Raw genomic sequence first — 25,844 nt, 5'->3', positions numbered from 1 at the left:
TTTCCTGCTTACCACTCTTGTGCAAAACTAATTAATAATTTCTCAGCCGATGTCCTCTATGAGAGACATCAGAGGGTTGAATCACGTCACTGGATCTCTCTTGCGCACATATTTCTGGGAGCACAGTTGAGCAAGGCTTTCCCAAAGACCTCTGGGCATTTGTGTGTTTGATGAGATGCTGTTAATAAAGGAATCATGAAGCAAAGGCATGCAGAGAGAGGGAATCATTATGAATAAGCTCTGTAAAGACAAAAGGGGTTTTCTGTGCATTTACTAAACACAGTAGCTTGATCAACTGCACATTTGCAGTAAGAGTGTTACATCCCAGATTTATTTTATAAGAAAAAAAAAAGAAATACTGATCCTCTCTTGTTTTTCTCCACAAGATGCTGGATGTTTTGCCTCTTAATTAATGATTGGCGTGATGCAACACAAACGCATACACACACAATTTACAGTGCCTCACTTGCACTACATATTATATTGGTCTACTACCACCTTCATATTTATATTGTACATAACAGTATTTGCTTTGTTTTTGTGTTCTATTTTGTTGTCTCTAATGTCTTTTTACATATTTTTTATATTGCTGTGTATTTGTATATTTGAGAGCAACGTGTACCCGGAGACAAATTCCTGATCCTAAAGCTGATTCTGATACATAAAACACTTTTGTTGCCGTTTACAACCCCTGTAAAGCAAGAACCTAGTTTTAAAATTCTGAGTTCCATCTTGCAGAGCCTTCATGCACAAAGCGCAGGCGAGGTGATTGGCTTCACTGCTGAAAGAATAAACTTCAATTTTCCAGCCATGAATTTGGAAACATAACTTAGCCTAGCTGGCATTGCATATGCACTGTAAGCAAGGCTCTTTCAATTTTGATCGAAAGAGTATACGTATATGCATTCCATCCATCCATCCATTTTACAGTTGGGCGTCACAAAAGTACCGATCTACCTACAGCTCCAACTCGGGTTCTTTGCCGGCTGGTCCGGGCGAGGTGACTGAGCTCCGTGGGCTGCTAAATATCAGAAAACTCAAAACTCGTGTATCACGCATTTGTTGTGAGCACAGGTCCAAACGGCCATCTTCGATTCAGCCATCAAACCAACAGAGTAGTATTGTGAGCCATTGTCATCATGTTGTTAATCAATCAAGCCTGTGAACTGCTAATTCGTGATACAGCGCTTGTCAAGGTTTAGGCACATTTTCTCATTCCTGAATGAGAAAGTGTCCAAACTTTTGCTCTTTTGATGTGGATTAATGAGAGAATAATGTTGTAAAATTGAAACAGAGAAACTTGCAGAGGATAGCTTCCCTAAAGAATTAGCCATAGAGGTAGAGACAATTGTGAATGTGTGTATGCATCTGTGGCAGCAACAAACCTTTTCTTATGCTTTACAGCTACTAATATTCCTATATACAATTAAAGACTTTATCCCATAAGCATATTGAAAAACAAAAGCGTCAAATCCTACACCGCTCACATTACAAGGAACCAAATAGTGATGAGTGGAAAGATAAAATTCACAGCACCCAGACATCAGATGTAACAAGTTCCCGTGTCCCTGGAACAGGCTTCGTCAATAGGCAGCTGGTGAGTTAGATCTGGCCTGTTAGTATTTTTTTTTCTTACCAATTCTTCACAGGGTTTGTTTAGATCCTGGGAAAATGGAAAGTCACTGAAAACAGAAGCTTCAGTACAATATTTGTCCAAAAGAAATCATAAATATCCCATAAAATGCAATTGGTATAATATGATAAGCTGCTAATTGTTTTATTTTATTAAACCATATGTATTGATTCTAATCCATGTGTTCATTACACGTATCCACAGGTCATATTTAATTTCTACTTTTTCTGCACGTCCGATATGACTTTTTTATCAAATTGATTTAAATGAACCACAAATGACAGGTTTCACAGGTAAAAGATTCCCTCTTAGTCTTGATGATATAATTGAACAATTTCACTTGTTGTTGTGTGCATGATACATCACGGACGAATACAGATCTGGGCTCTAGCTGTTACATCAGCTGAAAACAACATTCTACCTGACCAGCTGACATGCTTTGACTTCCTTGCACGATCAATAGCCTCCCTCATTACTGTTGAGACCTATTGCTCCACTTCCGTCCCTCGTGGTTAAGTGATATTTTTGTCTTTGCATAGGCCAAACGGCACTGGAACACTCTGTGAGCCAGTCTGAATAACTCTGTAACTCTTCACTGTATCTTTATCCTACTGCACGGAATAGGAATAGCAGCTACTTTTCTAGAAATGCAAGTTATGTCTTTTTGTAATTTTCACACTTAGCAAAGTCATCCGGCGGGCCGCACTGGACCCCTCAGGCGCGCCGGTTCTCGGTTTTGCTGCTCACTCGCTCAATGCTGCTCTCAATAGTGTAATGCTAAAATATACACATATTTCAGGAAAGGGGGGAAACATCTCTTGGGATGGTCAGTGCTATTATTATTTAGTTGCAGTAGTTTTCATTTTGAAAAGAGACACGTTACATTACATGTCATTTTTTATCCAAAGCGAACTACAATAACACTCAATTAGTCCTGGAATCTGACCAGGAAATCTCCAGGACATTCCCCTACATCCAACTGGAAAACCATTCTGATGGAATTTAAAAAACGGATTGAAAAGACTTTGAATTACAACTGAACTTACGACTGAATAATTATTCCCTTGTACCGAGGGCATTGCTACAAGCGTGACTAGACTCACCTGCACATTTTTGACTTCACTGTTAAATTTTCCAATTTACCAGCCAACGTGTTACTGGAAAAGAAAGTCATATAAACATCAAGCCCAAACAGATGTGCAATGGCACTGCACTAGTACTGTATGTAAGTGAGTTATCTCAGTACTTTGTGGTATCATGGAATTCATGGCTGGTTTGAAGGGAAATCTTTAAGCATTTTTTTTAAATGACCTGAATCTGCAACCAAATAAATAAGTTGTTAAGAAGGGTGTTTTTTCATAAAAGATCTTAGCAGCTGACGCAGTGATGCGTCATCTTCTTTTTCTTTGGAAGTCAGCTCACATACAGCCTTTGTCATGATGACCTGTCATCCCCATAACTAATTCAGATCCAGATACCAGCCGGATTCCATATGTGACGCATCAACTCACCACCATCTGCTACATTCAGGATCAATGTTTGCACCTGATGGATGGAAACGAGTGAGAGGCACCTTTTGAGTTCTTGGTCATAATAACAGGAAGAAATCTGTCCATCTTACAGCCATCACCCATGAGTTTGTAGCCTGAAATGTGTGAGCAAAGCAGGCAACTTGCTCTCACCTCTACTGTGAAGCCTTCATAGGGACTGCACTTATTTGAACCTGTCAGGTCCCAAACCGTCAGAAAGGCTTGTTGTTTGTCATCGACTTTGATACAATTTTGATTAAAGAACATATAAAACCGTATAAACCATAAATATACTTTTTAGAAACTTTTTAGAAACTATAAAAAAATATACTTTTTAGAAACTATATATATATATATATATATATATATATATATATATATACACATCAGTGAAAAGACTGGACAACAGAACTTTTGCTGTAAAGGTGCTCAATAGAAGCTTAATTCAGAGCACATCGCTTATCTCCACATGGATCTCAACTTAGAAACAGCTGAGCCTGTGGCTGCAGCTAATGGTTCTAACAGTGCAAACTACGGCAAAGGTGCTGACAGGGGAACCATGTGTTTCCCTTGGGGGGCGGGGAGCATCAATATTATATTGATGCATAGAAATAAGCCTGCTGATCAATGGTTCTTTATGGTGAATCACTACCATGAGGAAGACCAAAGAAATCCATTTTTCAATCACAAATCAGAGTGATTATGAGAGGGAGATGGGCTCTAAAGGACTCGTTAACTAATTATTCCATTTATGTAGTCCTAACAGTGCTGGTGCATCCATCATGCAGCATTATGAGTGCCAACGCAGCATTAATATGATTACAGCAATCAGACTGATTGCAACAAACACAAGCCCTTGCAGCCCCTGCCCCGTCCTGGGACATCTTTTCAAATTTGGAAGTATGAAGGTGGAACCAGAGTTTATTTTAGATTTACTATGGTGGCCTGCAAATCACTTCTATCTAAAATCTATTTTTGTCTTACCTTCTGGGAAAAAGTATAATGAAAAAAAATTGTTCCCCTGAACCCATTTTGAGATATCAAGGCACCATGTTGTTGACAATGTGCGGATTAACGATTGAGAGATAACATTCTCAAATGTATCACAAAAGAGATAGAACTTCAAAAGCTTAAAGATATTTTCAGACAAATTGTGGTTTATTCAGTTCAATTGCAGGAAAAGAGATAGCTTGAGTGTTATGAATGAAAATACCACACTGTCTAAACTGTGGTGTGTCATACCCAAACAATGTCACTAGATGCCTCTGGCAGGGAAAATACAGTCAACTATTATATGGGTTCATAATTAACATTTACCGTCATGTTTGAAAATAAAGACCTCAGGCCAAGGACTATACACAGGCACGGAAAGCTCTCCTGTCATGATGGTATTCCGTGGACTATGGAAGGAATGCTACAAGTCTGGCTCATCAGTCAGGCGGTCTTACAAGGCTATGCATCCCAGAGCAAACCGTTTTCAACATAATTTACGTTGGTGTTATCCTAATAAAGTAGAGCTGCTTTGACAACATGAGTGCAATTCCAATACATACACCTGAATGAGGAAAGGCATCCTAGCTCTGGAATGATATCTATGTATGGAACAAATCCGCTCATTTCAAACGTTAGGAGTCATGTATGATTAGAGAGAACAAAAATCCTGTTTCCAAATTCATTATGGAATTATTCATTATTCAGAATGGGATCCCTCATTGCCCGTCTCCCTTTATGCTTGAGTTTTCTCTCTCTGTCCCTGCCTTCCTCCTCCCCTCTGTGTTACCTCTGTGTGATTCTCACCTCCAGCTTCCAAAACTGCAGCCTGGCTGACTCATCACTGGCCTTGCCATTAGGCTCCTGCCAACACTCACTGATTAAATCATAAAGGAAGTGAAAAATGAGGGTTATTGAATACGCTGGGATCCATGCATGTGCCAGTGATAAATAACAAGTATACAAGAATAGAGAAAGAAGTACAAGAATACAGTAAACAGGGTGACGAAGTCTGTACAGGCGCCAGTCAACGGTATATTTAAAGAATATTTGTCTGGCTACCATATAACATGAATTATGGATGTATACAGAGTGAATAGCAGAGTAAAAATTCAGAGAATGTGGACACGAGCTTCAGCGGTGTTATTTTAACGGTGACCATGGAGATGATCAGTCCTTCACTTAAAGCAATAATCAATTCGTGGCCACTAGAGGGCAGAGGAAGTCCAAAACCAGACACAAGGCTCTTAAATATACATCATACCATTGGTTTCTGGAAATAAGTCTTCCAAATTAACAACTGAATATAGTTTATGATTGGATGGGCTGTCATTTGTTTGCATCCCTCAACCTTAATAAATAAGATACAATCACAGATTGTTTAACAGAATAGCAAATGGCATCATCTGATGCTCAGAGTGATGAACCTACAAATAATTAAAACCCCAGCAGCACATCTCTGCGGCTTTATGGCACATTAAACTTATTGTTTAGCTTTTAGGCCCATAACTTTATCATTTTGGTTCAATCTCACTGCTGTCATGGTTTTCATTGAGAGGCAACGGGCAGCTGTTTTCAGAGAAAAAGCTTCAACAACTCAGTGTACACAACCTACTCAGCACCACCAGCAGAGACAAAATTGATGATTAGCTGGTGAACAAAGTGCAGCTTAAAGCAGCTACCCAGGGGTTGGTGGAGACCCAAAAGAGATAAAACAAAGTACATATTGGAGGAAAGGGTAATTATATCAGGATCGCCAAATAGGTTTTCACATTATTGTTGTTTGATTTGGTGTATTGGTTCATAACAACAAACACTGTAAGAGAAATGTCAAGAAAACAGTGGACGACTTTCAACGTTTAAAATGGTGTATTCTAAAATCACATAGTATTTAAAGTAATGCTTTGATTTTTTTTTTTGGGCACTGCCTCAGAGTTTTTTGCATGTTTATTATGATCCCACTTGCATAAACACCTGTCCCCAAAATTGCACCTCCCATATGTGTGTTCTAGGTCTTTTTGGAACATTGATTGAACCACCTTTTCTTTACCTCTTCCTGACATCACAATCCCTCTCCATATAAATAGATGTAGAGAAACAGTTTACAATCAATTTGTTGCCCCTCTATGCCTTTTGCATCGGCTTCACCATTTCATTACAAGGTGTGTGCAGTAAACTAATCCTGTAGCCCGACGATGGAGAGCGAGTGCTGCTCCCTGTAATAAGGCAGGGGAGATGAGTCATCAGCAGAAGTGAGGCTTGGAAATAAGGAATGTGGAGACTGTGGCCTCTGGCTGTGATGAAAACCTTTGGTTCTGAGAAACAGACACAATTCTGCACAACTATGTTGACCTAAAATGATGGCCGCATCGCTTGTTTTATCAGTGTGCCTCTACTCCGTTACCATAAATCAATATAGTTATAATTCCTAGTGGGTCAAAGATAGTGATTAGCTTTACAAACAAAATGGTGCCAACTTTTAACCCATTTCAAATGTTGTTTTTTTTAAACATAAAAATGAATGCTGAATTTCAGAATTCACTTGTAGCGGTGATGGAGCTACCCCGAGGGTTCTTGGACACAGACACACACTCGGTATTTTTTTGGTTTGCAATACTCATTATTTTTCAGGTGCAAGACTGTTTTGTCTCTCCCGTTGGCCAAGTCTCGCTCTCCCTCCAGCGCTCTCCGGCCCTGCCTCTGAGCGTCCGATTGAGTCTCTGTTGCCAACCAACCGCTCTCCAAGTCCTGCTCACTAATAACACAGAGATCCGCTGTGCTCATTACCTACTTACCGGCACCGATCACTGAACCGCTCCTCCTCTCTCTCCTCTCTGCAGCTGAGCTAACCACCCCCCGCCACCACATACCCCCCACCACCCGGCTTAAACCCCGCCACCCCTCCAAGGCATCTTTCCGAGTCAGGGCAATCAAGGGGCTGGTCAATTCCGCAAAGCCCGTGATGAACCCCCTGTAGTACCTTGCCAGCCCCAAAAACTGCCTCACCTCTTTTTAAGTCTGTGGCCGAGGGGCAGGCCGCGATAGATGCAGTCTTTTTTGACCTGAAGGCCCCGTACTTCCCTGCGCGTAGCCTCCGACTGGACTGCTATTTTTAATTTTATTTTTATGTATATCTGAGGTTTTAATTACTGTTTTGTTGTTTTAACTGGAAAGCGCCTTGTGCATCTTTTGGCTGTTGTAAGGCGCTCTACAAATAAAATTTGATTGATTGATTGATGGAGGTGTTGGAAAGTAGCCCAGGGCACCAAACAACCCAAAGAAAAGCGTGGTAAATTGGTGAATCCTAACCGGAGTGGAGAAGTCTTTTTTTATACTTGGACTCACAAACCAAGGGAAAAGGAATTTGCCAGAAGCCCTTGGTTGAATCCAGTATTGTAAAAAAAAAAAACTGCGGTGTCGAATCAGTCCAGGAGTTAGTCAACCCGAGGCATCGGGTACGCATCAAACCGTGACACGTTATCCACCCTGCGATAGTCCACACAGAACCGTTTGAGCCATCTTCCTTGGTGACCTGAACAATGGGGGGGCAGCAAGCACTGTTGGACTCCTATCACCTCCATCTCCAGCACAGCATAGTTACCAGAATGTGTTCAGGTAACCTGAACGGTCGTGGCCGCACTGTCACGCTCGGGTACGTCTCAATGTGATGCACTATGAGATCGGTGCGACCTGGCAGGAGGGACAACACCTTACACGGATTCTGCAATTGGGCTAAGCCTGTCTTCTGGGTCGCAGAGAGATGGGCGTCAAAATGGAGTCGGGCAGGATCGGTGAACTTTGGAACCTTCGGTCCCCAGATGCTCTCTCTCTGAGATCGGATTTAACCCCCAGTAACAGTAAATCGCAAAGTTCCCTCAGTGCACGAAACAGAGGGCTGCACGGTATACCGGTTCAAACGGTATGCGGGTAAAAGATCTCCTTACAGTATGAAATTCTCACATATTGTTCATACCGGTGTTACGCCATAACAACTGAAGTTGCTCTTCAACAGATGGAAGATTTTATTTTTACACGTCATCACAGAGCGCCCGGTGGTCGGAGCTAGTTCTCTTGAAACGTGTGTTGAGATTGAGTCATGGTTATATCTTTATAAAAACAATGAATAACCCACAACAAACTCTCTTTACAGGGTAAATACACCACAACATCTTGTGACACATAAACGATTTGTAACACAAATAATTGTACATTTAAAAAAAAATCCCTGCAGAACTGCTTTCTGGGTGCAGCTCACAACAAGAAGTACCTCTGTTGCTACATGAAAACACGGAAAAAAGCGATACAGGAAGAACAACGAGAGACCAGAGATGCACCAACACAACTTGTGCTCAAGAGAGGAGCTGTGTCTGTTTGGAGGGTTTTTGGTTTTGATTAATCCAACGTAAGTTTACGTTAGATCAAACAATTTATTGCAAAGTCTGTCGAGCCTCTGGTGACCACACTAGCAGCCAAAACAAGCTAACACGCTAACGAGCTAACAAGCTAACTTGCAAAAGTTGGCCAGAAAGCAGCTGTTCGGGTAGCCGGGGTCAATGAATTAATGTGTTTACTTGAAAAAGCAATACCGTGATATACCGTCAGAATGTTTCTTAATACCGTGATATGGATTTTTTTCGGGATTCTGACTCGGGAGAATACCTGAAACAGCCTGTGGAACGGCAACGTCATGGGGCACCAGTTCGTCAAAGGCAAAGAGTATCATCACAAGACTGCTCAATTGGAAAATCCTCCATGGAGCGTAATTCGGGAACTGCCGAAGTCTTCATAGGAGGTAAAGTGAAGGTTGCTAAACGCTAACCTTTTTCCCCCAAATGTGATCTCTTGTGGCACCAGTGGGTAATCGTGAACATCCCCACACACACACTTAATACGACCGGTCTCTGGTGAATCATAGACTGCGTGCAGCCCGAATCCACAGTCGCCTGATGTGCGCCCCCTCAATCCTTAACAGAGCGTCCCTCCTGGACCGGGGAGGGGGGCGGTGTTTGGGGAGCCGGCAACCCGCATCGCCGGTGGTGTGCGGGCTGCCCGTGAATGTCCATTTGTAGTGTTTCACCCACACATAGAGCAGTCTGCCCACTTAAGAGTTTGAGATATGAGTACAAGCTACTCTATGTGACTCAGGATACCCCTAAAGACTATATAGTAATAGCAGTAAAATAAAAGAAACTTGTCATTATTGACATTAATATGCATTGAAATTGCCAAAAGGGTATGTTTTACTGGATGTACCAACTTGCTCTATTCAGAATGGGAATAGGCTACTCATCTTTAATTATGTTTCTTCAGTTCATTAACAGGAGATGTTATCGAAAAGAATATGGAAAGGATTCACTTTATCTCTGCAAGGAAGTGAGTGGTTTATATATATGTATGCCTAAAGTTGAGATTTTACCTCAGCTGGCTTTGGGGTCAAGGCACTCACGGACCAATTTAGATCAACTCAAACTATTTATGATACATTACCGAGCATGGACCCCACTTCTCAAACCATAAATTCAATGAAATTACGTCAGTGTCTAAACAGCCCTGTGCTCCGTCAGGCAGGAGACGTCGCCAACACCTCAACTAGCCCGGTGAGTCTAAATAAAAGAGAACTGGTTGTTTTTACACATCATGCTGGAAGAATTCATAGCATGTGCGGTATTTATTCAAATGGACATGTCCCGAGTCATGTGTACGTCATTTATAAGAACAGGGTGAAATGATTAATGATGAGGAGCCGGGGGTTTGCCCTTCAACCTCCCAAGATGATGCCTCACGATTAAAGTAATGTAATAAAGGTTTACTATGAGGATAGAGGGCTGAGTCATAGGTCATCAGTGGGTGTAAGGTGAGAACATCGGAAAGCCTGAGGCCTTTAGGGAGATAATGAGGCCTCGTGCCTCGCCCAAGTGCCTAACATTAAGAGTTATTACTTCCTCCCGCTGAAGCTACAAGCACCTTGTTTCATTCACAGCCTGGGCACAATTGCTCTTTTGCTACACAAAGCCTATAGGTATAAACAACCCGCTGAAGCTGCTTTTATCGTAAGTGTCTAAGGTACCAAACACAAACCTTATCATATCTAGACACATGACTTTCCCTCATTTATTATGGAGCATACCACCACTCAGTTTGGGCAGACAATCAGAGGGTCCTTTAAAAATAAGTGAAACATGCAGCGGACTAAAGCTCTGTTTCTGCTGAATCCAGTACCATAGCTTTTCAACAACTCATCTTATATTTATCAGTTGCATAAATCAGACAACCATGTGCTTAGTAGGTTTTTGTTACTTATAATCTTAAAGTAAAGCATTAAAATAAGCTTTTCCAGAATGCCTTTATATGGTGCTTTTGCTCATTTTTAACATACGTTGTAGTAGTGACATGTAGAAGGAAAAGCACAATGGTATCTACTCTCTGCTTGTACAAGTGATGGAAGAAAAATGTCCCCAGTGCATTGTTTCAAATTAATTTAAAATATGTAAGTCATAATGTAAACACATTTGGAAAAATATCACAAATATGTTTATTCTACCTGTAACTGTTTGTGCATCATTACTTGTGCAACATGGACACATAGACACCCAACGCTTGGATTTTGCCAATGCTAACCAAATCTTAATGCCGCTGTTTCAATTTAGTTGAGATTGTAATGCATGAAAAAGCAGCCTAAAAAAAAAGAATGTTCCTGGAGTTGTTTCGGTAAACCGGGATGTTTTGAATTTGTAGGATGACCACACAGTAGGAAGGAGAAGTGTGCATAGCTAACATTCATTCCAACTTGCTAGTGGAAAAAGCTAGGACTTACTGAAACCTTGCTGCTTTATTGAAGTCATTTAAATACTCCACTGACAATGCTATGTCGGATATTTATGCAAGACTCATTCAAAATGATGTTTCTCACGACTAAAATATGTAAACTGCCATTTGCCAGCCGGCATGGTTTCCTGCTCCCACAGCAGTTCCCGACAAGTTTCAATATTTACATTTTTTTGTGGCATCAAAATGTGGCAGACTTTACAAAACAGGGATGAATATGGAGCAGAGCTCTTGTTTTGTTCTTTATAATAAAACGGTTCCACATCCTAAAATATAAAAGGTTTTGTCACTTGGACTCCAGCCATAGAATTTGAAGCATTTGCAGGCTTTGTCTTGTGACTGTCAAAACGCTTAGTGTCGGTGGTCAGTGTTCCATAATTATGTCATATCACCTTAGGGCTGCTATTTAGGGTCATTTTCATTACTGTTTAATCTGCCAATTATTTTCTAGATGAACTGATATATTGTTTGGTGTTTAAAAGCATAAACAATTGTAAATTTTAATCTCACACTTGTTGTACCTAAATACAGTGAACAGTAATATAAAATGGAAAAATTCCCTGTATGCATACGCAAACAACTGAAGCGAATTCTGAAGAGAAACTCACCATTGGTAAAGTCATCAAAGGATTGATTGATTGCACAATATCTAAAGATAGCTTTTCTATCTTTAAATATCTATCTTTCTACTTATGTCAATTACATATTTCAGCTCTATATTACTAAAAAAGTCAATTGGGACCGGTGAAAAATAATTCTGTTGGACATCCATCTTCAAAGCTGCGTATCCTATATACAGAAGAGGGGAGAGGGAGGATGCTGGACTCAACCCCAGCTAACATCGGGTGAGAGACATTGTACTCCTTGGACTCGTCGGCAGTCAATCGCAGGGCTGACATGGAGACAGAGACATTTACACTCATATCCACACACCTACGGGCAATTTAGAGTCACCAATCAACCTAATCCCCAGCGCATGTCTTTAGACTGTGGGAGAGAAGCCACGCAGACACAGGGAGAACATGAAGACTCCACACAGAAAGGCCACAAGAAGGGACCCAGGATCTCCTTGCTATGAGGCGACAGTGCTAACCACCATGTCGCCGTGCCGAGAGCTGCATCATTCATCTAATTCCATCCACTGCTCTGTACAAGAGATGGTATCTTTGATAGGGTAACATTCAATTTAAAATGTAATGTGGGGATGATGAATGATGAAAGTTAGACACAAGAGAATGATGATGCACTGGTTTCAAGTCTAAAATGTATCTTTCCAACCCCCACACTTACAATCAGTGACACCTGCTACCTGTGTGTTTCCATGGTAACTATTAGTGACACCTCCTGACCAATGTTGATCAATTTGTTTCCATGGTAGTAATCCTTGACACCTGCTAAACAGTGTGTTTACACCTAATGCGTCCACGTTAACAATCTGTGTCACCTGCTGACCAGTGTTTCCATGGTAACAATCAGTGCCACCTAATGTGTCCAGGTTAACAATCTGTGACATCTGCTGACCAGTGTTTCCATGGTAACAATCAGTGATACCTAATGGCCAGTCTGTCCATGGTAACAGTGACTCTTGCCGACCTGTTACCGACCAATAGACAAAAGGTTGGTCATAATTGGGATATTCCTAAAATGTTTCAGAGCAAGTAAGAAGAGTTTGAGTTTTTATAGACCATAGTAAGAACTAATATACAGCAGAGAAGGTATTTTCAGTGTCATTTGTGTTTGACTAAAGAAACTATACAGTCTGACTCACCAGATGAGTCCTGCCCCATTAAGAAGCCACACTTGGTACCTGGACAGGTGTTGCATCCAGCCTTCCACCTAAAAGAAAGGGAAATCAGTCGCTCTTTTATCTGGCAATTAAGCCTGCTCTCAATACTCTAAATTCATCATCACACCGACTGTTGCTTACAAGACTGGACGTGTGACAAAAAACTGGACAGCACATCAAGTATGAGGACCCACAAGGCTTCAGGGAGGTTTGAGGTGATCAAACACTAAAACCAGAGGAACTGGAATGGAAAATTATGTTTGATTCCTTAAAATATACACTTTAAATAAATGAAAATGGTGTGCATTGAATGAAAGGCTGAGCTTTTAACACTTTATTGGACGTCACATTATTTTATGTTCTGAGAACATTTGTATATCTTTGAATACAAGCAGTGTTCAAAGCATAGAAAAAATGAAAAATTAAAGCAAAATAATCATTTGAAGAACCGCTCAGAAAATTTGATTCATTTGTTGTATGTTTTGCTTGCACTATTCAAATATGAAGGAAATAGTTGTATATATATATTTCTGTATATATTTCCTAACCCTAACCCTATTTAAGGAGTTTTTAACTCAACACTCATCCCTCACAAAGTTTGTCATAATCCCATTGGCTCATTTCAGCCTCCGTAATAAAATACATGTCATGTGTATGTGATGTGTATGTGTATGTGTGTGTTATTTTAATGTGGATATCTGTATCTTACCATATATGTATCAAAACCTACAACCTACACCAAATGCACCGTGTCACTATATTTATACAAGCACCCTAATATTTCTTTAATTAGTCGGCTTCTATCCAAAGTCATTCAGCCAATCGATGAAGATATTTGTTTTCGGCTGAGTGGTAATAAAATGTCAGTCTGTTAATGTGCCCTCCTACCATTCTAGACTATGACTCATATCTAAGCCTCACTGCAGAGCGTTATATGTGATGTGAATACTTATCAAGGCAACAATCCTGAACTTGTTTCTACACTTACAGCCTTGTAGTAACATATCCATCCTTTATGAATAAACCAGTGCTTAATTTTATGTTAACATATATAACAACAACTTAACACCATGACGGAAAGGATGAATGTAAGCAGTTTAAAAAAATACAAACTAAATATCTGATTTTTCTCACTTTTATCATATTAGAGAGAGAACAGCAAGTTTGGGATTATTAATAGAACATATAAAGTCATATTTATCCTGCTACTTGTTTATAAGAAACATTGTTAAACCTATTTTTCTTTTAAGACCGAAAGATCCTGTTATTGAGTGAATTTTGAAAAGGAGGGGAGAATGCAAGCTGACCAACTGAAATAACTGTTTGACGTCATGACTTTATTTTTAGAATGTAATATATGGGTGTGGAAGTGCCTTTTCATGTTAGTATCAAAATACAAACACATAACATACACACAATGACGCACCTATGTGCACATGGACAGATGGTCACGTGAAGTCAGATGAGAGCTTTTCTCCTTATAGCAGAAAATACATATTCTCACCTGACGACAAGCTACATTCATTTGCACATCTATCAGCATGCAGCAACTGAAAGGAGTTACTATGCCTTTGCATCGGAACACATTTTGAGTTGCATCAGACTTGGAAGGATTTCAGAGATATCCTCACGCTAGGTGAGAGTATTAACTCAGATGATCCGGTTGAGTCGCAGTTTGTCACTCACATCCAGGTCTGTGAGCTCACATGGAGCCGTGCAATCCAACATGGCTAAAAAGGAACTGATGTAAAATAATGTGATGCAGTCTCAGGACACACTGGGGTGGATTCAAATACAGATAAACAGGATAAGAAGACAGCAGGAGGAGTTAAATGATTAATTGTTGGAATATATTTACAAAGTTCAAATCAAACTGAAAGTCTGGAAGGTAAAGTTGAATTAAAAAGACAGAATACAGAAAGATGTCACAACCAGACAATGGTCCTGAACCCAAACGCACGACTAACACGACGAGGTTACAAAAAAATCCAAAAGTTTATAAACAAAAAGAAGGGCAAGAGCCGCTGAAATGAAAATTGCTCGTGGGCGAGGAAAAAACCTACCTTAAATCTAAGAACAGGAACAAATCTATAACATGAACTCTGGCTGAGAACGAGGAGTTGAATGGGAGCCTAAACAAGGTGCAGAGGAATCGTGGAGGGGCTAAAGGGTGATTGATAAATACGATGGTTCCTTGGCTTGGGACAAGACAAACTGGCACAGGACACAATGAGACTCAGACAATATTTCCACACACAGGGTAGGGGCGCAGGTGGAAACAATCAATGGCAGGGCAGACAATCAGACCGACACAGGAGGAAGGGACAAGTTGCCTGACACAAGAGGAAGATTCATTTTCAAAATAAAACAGGAACTCACAAGACAGACACGAGACAACCTGACTAACACATTTTTCTTGACATGACAAAAGATAAAGAAAGAAGAGCTGGAACACCGCGAGAAAAGACAAAGTGCCGTGGAATGAAATAAAGTAGGCCGCTACATGTTGTGATATAAGGTGACTACAGGTCTGATGTGGGACAGGTGGAACTAATCAAAGCGGGGGGGGGGGACAAGCATGAGCAAAATAAAACAGCATAACAGTATAACATTTATCATATCACTTTACACCACTTCTATAACTGGCATTAAAGTTTTCTCATCTGAATCTAAGTTAAAATTTGTTGTACTATGTGAGAAATGTATTAATATTTAGAGATCTGTAAACACGTTACATGCATTTTCATTTGAGATCCCTTTAAGGAAGAAAAAGTAGTTGCTTGGCTGCGAAGCTACAATCGCTTCTTTTAGTTCTATAAAAACAACAAAGCTCAATTCATAAATGGGATTTGGCTTAATAACCTTGATGTAGGTAGACTGATTAAAGACGAGAATGAAATCAAGCCTCTTAAAAGCAAGTCAAACTCATAAAGTTAATAGATTTGAATTGAGACGTCTGGTACTAAGTCTGAAAAACATTTTTCTTTTTCTTTCAGCTCCTTCAAGGGTCAACAGCAGATCTACAGTTTCCGTCTAGTCGCCTGATCAACTATGGAAATCAGATTATATGATTCACATTTTTTATATGGTACAGCTTTCATGCCGGATCCACCAGGGGGGTGGATTTATGTTTTGGTGATGGGAGGAAACCGAACACGCAGAAAACGCTCAAGTAGCGATTCGAATAACAAGGTTTACAGAAGTCTTGAAAATGTTGAAAGTGTATTTCTGGACATAATGTAGAGGTACATCTGCCAGTTGAACTACTTTTTGAACTACTTTTTAAAACAAAGTGGAATTTATTTCATACTGCTAGTATCCATAGCAACAATGCTAATGCTCATGCTACATCGCTAGGTGGCTTACTGGGTAGACTAATGAAGTCTAGCCATGGGATAGATGGAAAATATATATGAATGTTTTAAAACAGCTTTTCTTTCACAATGAGCCAGGGCACAAGTGCAATGATGAATAAGATGTCTGCATAAGATGTCCTGAATCATAACTTCATGACACAGGCCGACATGAAATTATGTTCAAATTTAAATAAGTTGAATAATATGCAAGCATAAAAAATACCGTTCACTAAAACTTCTACACAACTCTAAAAATACTTCCATTGAGCTTTGAGGGTAAAGAAATGTTAAAACAAAGCTACTATCAAAAGACAAAATGGTAAACATGAATGAATGAATGTGGATCTGTGTTTGATCCTGTAACCATGGGAAATCTGGACATCTTCTCAGTCAATACGGGGAGAAAACACTTCAACCCACTCTCAGTATCAGAGCTCTTGGCGTCTGTCTGCCCCCTGAGTTTCCCTCCCCCACTGTGGGCAACACCATGAGTCAACCTCACAGAGAGTCAACCATACAGCCTGGACTTTACTCAGGGTTCGAAATGACTTAAGACTCTTGAAGTGTCCCCTAAAATGTAACTATAAAAAATACTGAAGACTACTTTGCTACACTATATACTGCAGGCAAAATTATATTGACATATTTTGAAGGTGGGATAATGGTCTTGGGATGTTTTTCATGGTTTGGACTAGTCCCAGTATTGTAGTGGTGTCTGGAGAAGTGGATTGGCTATAATTAAACAGATCACCCTCTAATTCTGGAGCAACAAAGTTACAGCACCTTATATAAATCCCTGACATGACAAAGTGGAAAACAGGTCATTCTTTCCTTGAGCAAGGAAGTTCACTAAGTTACCTAAATCCACCAGGTGTACTCATTATGGCAGCACCATGCACCTTCAAAGGGTTTGATGAAAGACAACTGGCGTTTCTCATCCCTTATGTTAATGGAATTTGTAAAACAACTAGCCGCTGGATTGAATAATAATGATGTCTATAAAGACTGTTCCTGGCATCTAAATAAGGCACCGAAATCAGAGTTGCTTTTTGGTCCGGTAGATAACGGCCGTTAAGACACCTGTAACCGCACAGGACAACCTGTGAATCTCCATAGCTCACTGCGTAGAGCTCTGTTTGGACCCACAGGGTTCCGATCTTTTTATAAATATATTTCTTAAATACGTGTTTTCATACGTGGTTGTGATGTAGTGCTCACTTATACAGTCGTGAACGCTGCAATGGATTTGTGGTGCGTTTTGTAGATTTTCAGCAATATGTTTGTGAATGTGCTGCTGTTAGCTGGCAGGTTGTTTGGCTTCATACACATACAGCAAGAAACTCTTCTAATCATGACGTTACACTGGGTATCTAAGTTAGTTAATGCAACTTTTGATATAGGAACACCAACTCCAAATATTTTACTATAATAAGCAATTATTATGAAGATATAAACATAATCGAAGCCCTTACAGGGTTTTCATGAGGGATTTCACTCTTTGTCAGGCTTTGTTCAACAGTAACCTACGTGTCTGCGTCACAGACCACAACAACAACCTGTGATGCTATTCGCTGCCCTGATTGCTGCCCAATCGCGCTAGGAAATGAATTAATTATTGTTATAAATATAAAACGTCACTAAAGACCTTTTCATAATCATTTTTAATGTTAAAAATATTTGTCGGGGACCCCCCAAAATCTAAAAATAAAGACTTATAGGGGGTCCCTAATGACTTATAGGGGTCCGGGACCCCCCCAGACCCCCCTCATTTCGAACCCTGACTTTACTACACTGTCCCCAGTTTTGGAATATATGTTCGTCCTTAAGGAGCCAAAGTTGTAGATTGAACCAACTTTCAGAAGACAGCATAACAAAAATCAACAGGGGTATTTTTTCAGAACACAACATGGACACTTCCTCAGACTACAATCAGAGCTTTGATGCACAACATTGAACGATTTGAAAGACACGCGAGGGATTTAGTTTCCAGTCGGTTTGAACCAGCAACCAGCTTACTCAATATTCAGTCACTTTGAGTCTGTCATGAATTAGGAAGTCGTAATATTAGATATATCCATGCATAATAACCATTGGAGTTGTAACGTAAATGCATGCTTTCAAAAGTACAATGATAATTATCGGATAAACTCAGCAATACAAAGGCAACGCTGAGTTTAAAGGTGAAAGTTAGTTAAAATCAGTAAACCTGCCAAATGTTGATTAAAATAGAAAAGAATACAAGCCATGAAATAATAACCCCATCTAGTAATGACATTCATATACTGTTAGAAAAGTCAACAACAGTCAGCACAAGAGAGGGTATTTCATTTAACCACCTGATGGAGTAAAGTTTATGTGACAGAGATACTACAGTTTTTTGGACAACTGTTGTCTTTATCTCTGTTTTAAAGTGTTTTTTGTTTTTGCTTTACCTCAGCCCGAAGGGGTGCAGTGTTAAAGTCCTCTTTTGAAAAAAGCTTACTACCAGTTTCTGACCATAATAAAAAAAACAAGCTCTTAACCCCCAGGCAAGAGTATACAAAACAACAAAGCGTTTTCATAAGACTATTGGGAGGTGGAGAGGCCAAAAGTCGGGATGCAGCGACGGGCAAACACTGACGCAGGTCAGATGCAGGTCAGCATTGAGGCCGAGCCGGTCAGTGAGGGAAAACCGAGGACACGCCTGGCATGTCAATGAAGGCAGCGTTCACATTGGTTTGATAGTTCAGTTTTATACTTGTTAGACCTGTCTAATCAAGCATCACCGATTCACTGTGTGATTTGTATTTATTTTAACATTCTCGGGGGTTGCTTGGCTGACCAAATTGACAAGTACTAAATGAATGTAGCGCCAGATCATGATTGTGTTGTGTTTGAAGCTTCAAGGCTTGAAGGAAAAGCCATGCAAAACTTTACAAGTTCAGTAAGCCCAAACATTATACTTTACTTTGCCTAGTTTATGTAAAACAGGCCGGAATGGTTCAGCTTCAAGAGGATTATTGACAGATAACATTTGAAAAGTGCTACGATTCTCCCTAAACAGTTTTTCATCTGAGAATGAGACTTCATTCGGCAAATGTTATTTAGTAGAAAGGAATTCCAAATAAAGAGATGATATTTACACATTTTACTCTGTATGGATTTATATGTATGTATAGCTTTTAAAAAAAAATCAAATTGATAGTTTAACTTAAATTGATTGATTAAAAGTGGATGATATCTGACCTTACTAGCCTTGTAACATGAGTTCATTTAAGATTGAATCCAGAAAGTTGTTCTGGCCAACATGCTGTTCATGGTACTTATTTAGCTAAAGAGCTAAAGGGAAGTCCGCAGTAATCCAGGGTCCATGTCAGTGAACTACGGATCCTCAAATCTGAAAATATGTCTATATTCTTTGATGTAACAATAGAGGAAGTGCAAATGAGGAAGTTGTCATGTCGAAGCATGACTAATGGGATAAATGCACTGGCAGGAAGCATCTTACAACCGATCAGAAAGCAAGGGCAGACTAGTTGGGGAAAAAAGTGATTCATAATTTGCCTGCTTTGTCCATATATTGGAGAATCAATCCTAAATAACATGGAAACTGTAAATAGAAAGTGTGTCCATGGCATTGCAAACAACAACACGCATACCAACACAACACAGACATGTGTATTTCATAATTGTCTCAACGTTTGAAGTAACTCAAAATTTGTCAATTGATTCTTTTTCTCCGAGGCTATGAATAAAATGCTTTAATTATTGATGCTCTGACGTCAGATGTCCGCTTGAATGCTGTATGCGGTGTGGACCTCTTCCTCCGGGCGAGCATCTCCCCCCTTCTTGCTCTGAACCCAACAGCAACACACATCCCACCACCATCGCCGCAGCCAGCGTGGCCACCCCCCTGCAGACGCCCTCGAGCTCCCCCTATCTGAGCTCGCTCAACCTGGCATGAATGGAATTTGAACACGCTGCAGGCAGCTTGCAGACAGGCCTCAAGTCAACCAATTGGAAGGAAGTTAATACAAATATGTAGTTGGCTTCTGCCTATCTGTCACTCCTGCCCTCCATCAGCTGCGTTCCTCCCCATTAGAGGCTTGTCTAAGCCGTGCCACGACAGCACTGCTTCCCTGCAGAGCTACTGGTAGCCATAGTAAATATTTGTAAGTAAAGCTGGCCAGTTGTAGAAACTTTAAAATTAAAGATCTATACAGTCCTATAAAATGTTGGATAAGTTATTCTTTAATAACAGATAAAGTCAGATTCAACTCAATTTAATTCATTCAATTCAAATGATTTTACTTCTACTTTTCATTTAAGTATTTTAAAATGAGGCTGCGCTCTAATTTTGATGGCAATTGCATTGACTTTGTTAGACTTAAACACATTAATGACAGTAATGTCAGAGTCTCTGACAGTAATTGGAGTAACTATTTAGCATCATTTCCGGTGAGTGTTGGCTGTTACGAGAGGCCGGTGCAGAAGGTTTATGGGGTACTTTGTGTTTCTGAGCGGTGCCTCAGAAATATTCAAAGCGTAGCTCTGCAGCTGATGGATGAATCAACACAGCTCAGATGTGCCAGCCCAGGTCCATCGCTTTACATGTATATCCTGCATTAATGAGGTCCTTTACAGCATCAAACTACACTGCAGAGGAGATTGCTCTCTTAACCTGTATATGTTTTGGCCTGTAAGATAAGCTCTAGCTCTGTTCTGCTGTTCTTTGTCTAACTGCCAGTCTGCAAAATAGGTGTGACTCACTGCACTTGCACCAGCAAGCTGTGCCATTGTTTGCATGCTATCTATACAAAATTAAATATAATTTCACAATATGAAGGTATTGAAAAAAGCTTTTCTAAACCTCAGGACAACTTTGGGACTCATGCTGCTTGTTTACTTTTGTTTTAGGATGCTTCTTCAATTACATTGAACAAAATGCCACAAAGCTTCCCCCATCATTAGATATAAAACATTTCATGCTCGATGAATACCCAAAAGGGTGCGCAGAGGCAAAGACAGACAGGCATAGCTAGGACTGGCGTATGCCATGGATGTGAAGAGATCCTCTTGAGGAGGCGGAGGGATGGAGGGAGGGATGGAGGGAGGGAGGTAGAGGCACATTGAAGCAGATGCAGAGAAATGTGAGAGGGTGTCAGTGAGACTGGTGATGACGCGCTCATGGCTGCGGAGAGCTGGCGAGGCCGCGGCCCTGGCTCTGACTCACCTCATCCCCACGGGGCCTCCTGGTTGACGTCACTCAGCGTGCGCTGTGGCATTTCTCTGCTTCAACTTCTTTGTGAGCAGCAGCCACACTTGAGCATTTCTCACATCTGAGAGACTCTAAAAAATGTGCATCCATCTATCCGTTAATCTATCTCTCTGTCTGTCTAATTATAAATCCATCTATATATCTATCCGTATATGCATCTGTCTATTTATTTATCCATCTGTCTAATTATATATCTGTCTATCCATCTATCTGAATACACGTCCACAGCTTTGTCTGTTGGGCTTTGTCTGGCCAGCGGTCTCAAGTAAAAGTGTGACTCAACCAAAAACAGAGTACACTCTGTACATTGTGGATTGTAAGGTACAATTCTTATAAATGTCTTTTTTCCAACATCTATTGACAAACCTGACCGTATTCTTCCTCCACAGTTATACAATACAAATCCTGATTTAATGACGCAGATTACCTTATGTACTACGCAGTACATTGTACATCCACAATGGTGTGAATAATGGAGCCGTTTTTTCTTTCAAACTTTCACCGTCTGCTAACAGCATCACAGACATTTCTTTGTGTGTAACTCCATGTAAATTGGAAGAGCAAGAGAAAAACAAAAGGATGTGTACAAGATGGATGTCTGCAGGAATTAGCACACTTTGCTCTCACCTCTAGGATGTACATGAAGTCCTGTTGGCAGGCGAATCCCTAAGTTACAGTTGAGAGTATTAGATTGATGCTTTTGTTGCATTGATTTCTTTGAGAAATGTTGATGTTGTGATGACTAAGAGAGTTTGACTTGACTGCACACTGCAAATCCAGGTTTTAAATCAGATACTGGACCATCCAATTAATTTACAATAAAGACACCTACAAAGGAGGTAACAGAATAATATCTTCCCAATATTAGGTTTCATCAGCAGGGGTTTGGGCATCTGATTACCTTTTTATCAAGTTGAAGTCAAGCCTCAGGCTTAATCATACAACTAATACATTGCAGTAGTCCAATGATCAAGCTTATCTAGTATTTAAGAGAAACAAAAGGGTTGAACCTTCAGACATCACAAACAAATTGTTAGAGGTTGAATATCAACATGCGTATCAACATGTGCATCAACGAGTCTTCCCAAGACAAACGACCGCAAGTATTGGGTCCAACTTTGGAGTGTGGCTACAAAAGCCCAGTTTTTCTTCAATTAAAGAAACAAACAACCGTGGGAGCCATGTGGCATTAGTGGCAGGCGCACAGGGGTCTGTTTCACCCATCCAGCAGCCCTGAGCCAACCAAGGACCTTCTGCCAGGAGAGCAGTGTCCTGTCCAGAGAGTTTATGAGAATTGAACATCGTTCATGTGTCATCACCAGTATGGTTTGAGCTTGGTGAGAGTCCTGTCAAACCTGTCAAACTGGACTTCTTTTTTTTTTATAGTTAGAGGAATTGCCTCCTGCTGACATTAAAAATAATTCCAGTTTAAGGCACTTCATTTCACTTTTCCAACTGGAGTTTACCAGATGGTTCAGTCCTTAGGTTAGAGTCATTAGTTCCGTGACTCACATGAGTTGCTAGTCACGCAACTCATGCATTAGTCAGTCAAGTTACAGAAAACTCTTTTGTTGCCTAAAACTTTGAAGAAAAAAAAAACTAACTTTGTGTGCAGACACAGTGTTTATTTTGAAAGGTCACTTTGCATGTAGCAAGCATATGCTGATGAGCGACCGAGTGGGTAGATTTCACTTGACTTGACTGAGCAGCGGTAATTTTAACAAAAGTCTTCTTTCTAAACTTAACCAAGAGATATTTTAGCCTAAGCAAGCATATTGGTTTGGATTTATAAAGTTGTTATACTGCTGCCATAGTGTAGTTGGTATTAGTGTTAGTATGCAAGCAGCTGGGAGTGAGAATGGGTTTGACATGTGGAGAGGGGCTGAAGACATTGTGACACTGTGAGATGCTCAGCCCAAAAAGACAGTCCCAGTGCAAACATCGTCAAAGCAAAATCCACAAGTTAACAGGGCTTACAGTGATAGGATAGCTATAAAGAAAACTCAGGAGCTATCCATTAAAGACCAAAGTGAAGGGGTCCCGTGTTATAGAGTAATATACACTCGCACAAACTCTATCATTTTAACCCCAGGGTGACTGTTTGCCGTGTGACCTCCGTTTCACTGTCATTTGAGAGAGTGGTGCTTCTGTACGAGCCAAATGGAGGACTGCTGGGAATATTACAGGCTTGTACCCAGACAGGCAATTTTCCCTACGGTGAGATAATGGTAGTAAGAGGGGGGTTGGTAAGATTTAGTCATATATACTCCTACTTGGAGGGTGGTGATTTTATTCTGCAGCCACCATCCAATATATCGCCTCATTGGTGTTGATTACAGCGCCTCCTGGTTTCAAGGTTTTGCCGCCTCCTACAACCTAATTTGAAGACAGTTGGGTTCGTGTTTTTTTTCCTGTGTTATTTTACCACCGTGTAGCGAAACTCACAGTCATTTTCTTTTTTCTGAACTGCTATGAATGGAAAACGTAATTTGGGTGTACGGGTTGAACCATTTTCAGTAGAGCAGGTTCAGAGAAAATATCATGACAGCAATTTTGGATTTCTTTATCCTGGTCGCTATTTATCGGGGACAATTGATAATATTCCTACGCATTGATGAAGGTTAGTCAAATGCGCTGAAAATGTTTTGGTGTTTAAATAAAAGAGAAGATAATATACACAAGCTCGATCCATTAAAAGAAAATAACTTTCATATAAAGATGTAATATCCTATAGAATTTTTAAACTCCTTTGCAGAAAAGTTGTATCAATAAAAACTTAAGTTAAAGAAAGACGCTGATTAATTCCTGACATCCTGGATCTTAGATAGAACGTTCTGCTTCACTGAGGAGATGGAAAAAGGCTGACGATGAAAACATCAGGTCTGTGTAGAGCGATTGGTGATTCTTCCTCAAAACAATTCAACGAAAATTAAAAGACAGTTTCCAACATGGTTTTGCAATCATATTATTCAACAGCAGTGTATGAAAACTTGATTTAATTGCAAATTGCATTTTTTACATTCTATCGCAAGTTCACATTCACTGAAGGGTCCTTTTGGACTGGTTGGGTGACGTTGGCGTTTAACTGTACATGCAATCAACATGCAACGCAAGCCACTGTATTTTCCGTATTGTGAATTTACACCATTAACACGTATCTTTACTTAGATAAGATATCGGAGTACTGATCACAAGTTGAGCTTCCTGAACTAACTAGTATTTGGTATTTGGACTACAGCCTTAGATATGACGATGATTTTGACAGGACCCCCCCCCCATCTGGCTGTGGCGGGATTTGCTACACAGTCAGACAGGTGCAAAAATGGTCTGCTATAGAAAGAAAGGCGGTGTTATGTCTCTCCTTCAGCTCAAGAGTGTTGAGTAAGTGAGCCGACATCAGGTCACCATGTACTGTACCGCCTGACACAGCAAGACGCTCTGATGACGGGTCAGACATAACGAAGGCGCTGCGATCAGCTCAAGCTTCAGGATACCATTTACTAAGGTTCATTTTTGAAGGTGAAATATTTGGGTAAACTTTTTGAAGAAGGAAGGACTTGTAATGAATGTTTTCAATGTCACACTTTAATCCAAACTAAATTCCGAATGGAATGTCATCAAAATGCAGTAGTAGCCCCTGGCTGTGCACTATTGCGTTATTATCCAACATGGCCGTCTTATTTCTCAGTTGGATCTTCGTCGTGCGAGACCTGCAGACCCTGCGTCAATCACAAAAATTATTCAAATGGCTTTGACCTCTGTTTTTCAGTGACAATTCTTTTTATAGCAAGCGGAGCAGCAGAGACGGATGGGGAGTGGGAGCAGGAGGGAGGGGAGTAAAGATGTGGATAAAATGAGCTTTCCGTGGCCGCCTCAGTCTGTTCTGCAACACTGTGAAACTCATACATTCTTCAGTCTGTCAGATGGGAAGCCACAGGCTGACGCACGTCTCTCTCCTCGCACACACAGTTAATCGTCACAGCGCTGCACAAAGCTACGCTCAGAGGTAGATGAATATCCATATATCCGCATAGTCATTCATTTTTCGGGGGAGACAAGAGGAGTTATTGCTTCACTCGTTGATTGACAGCTATGCTCTTTTTCGTTTTTTAAGTTCATGTTTTGTCTTGTTAGTTTAGTTAATACTACATTGTACTGCTGCTGTTCACCATCGCAATATAATCCGACGGTGGAAAAATGTGTGTACTACTACATACAACCAAAGAAACAAGACAATTTTACGTTGAGAAGCTGAAATGTGACATAGAACAAACAAAAAGTTTAAAAAAAGCACAGACACAAAAGACAAAATTCGATTTCAAACACATATTGAGACTTTTTCTTACCTTGTGTCCATCAACGCTTTTCAAATTTGGCTTGGATTCCTGTTGTTTTTCAAAGTAAAAAAGAAAAAAACTGCAATTATAAAACAAAATTTCACAAGATTTAGGAACATGCATTTCAACTG

At 40.3% G+C, this 25,844-nt stretch overlaps 1 protein-coding gene across 2 annotated transcripts in view; it reads right to left on the bottom strand.

The window, feature by feature from the left end:
• Positions 1-25,844, bottom strand: part of mettl15 (methyltransferase 15, mitochondrial 12S rRNA N4-cytidine) — a 78,822-nt gene that overhangs the window by 9,102 nt on the left and 43,876 nt on the right. Inside the window, exons 8-9 of one of the 2 annotated variants that reach the window (XM_062561733.1) lie at positions 25,723-25,761; positions 12,746-12,813 (exon numbers count right to left, since the gene is read on the bottom strand). The gene's annotated coding sequence lies outside the window, so the exon portion shown is untranslated. Of the gene's footprint in view, positions 1-12,745; positions 12,814-25,025; positions 25,096-25,722; positions 25,762-25,844 lie in introns of those variants that run through there. The other variant, XM_062561734.1, reaches the window with a different exon arrangement.

This window comes from Pungitius pungitius, chromosome 4, assembly GCF_949316345.1.
Source record: "Pungitius pungitius chromosome 4, fPunPun2.1, whole genome shotgun sequence".
Classification (NCBI taxonomy): Eukaryota; Metazoa; Chordata; class Actinopteri; order Perciformes; family Gasterosteidae; genus Pungitius; species Pungitius pungitius.
This window is presented reverse-complemented; position numbering and strand designations above follow the sequence as displayed.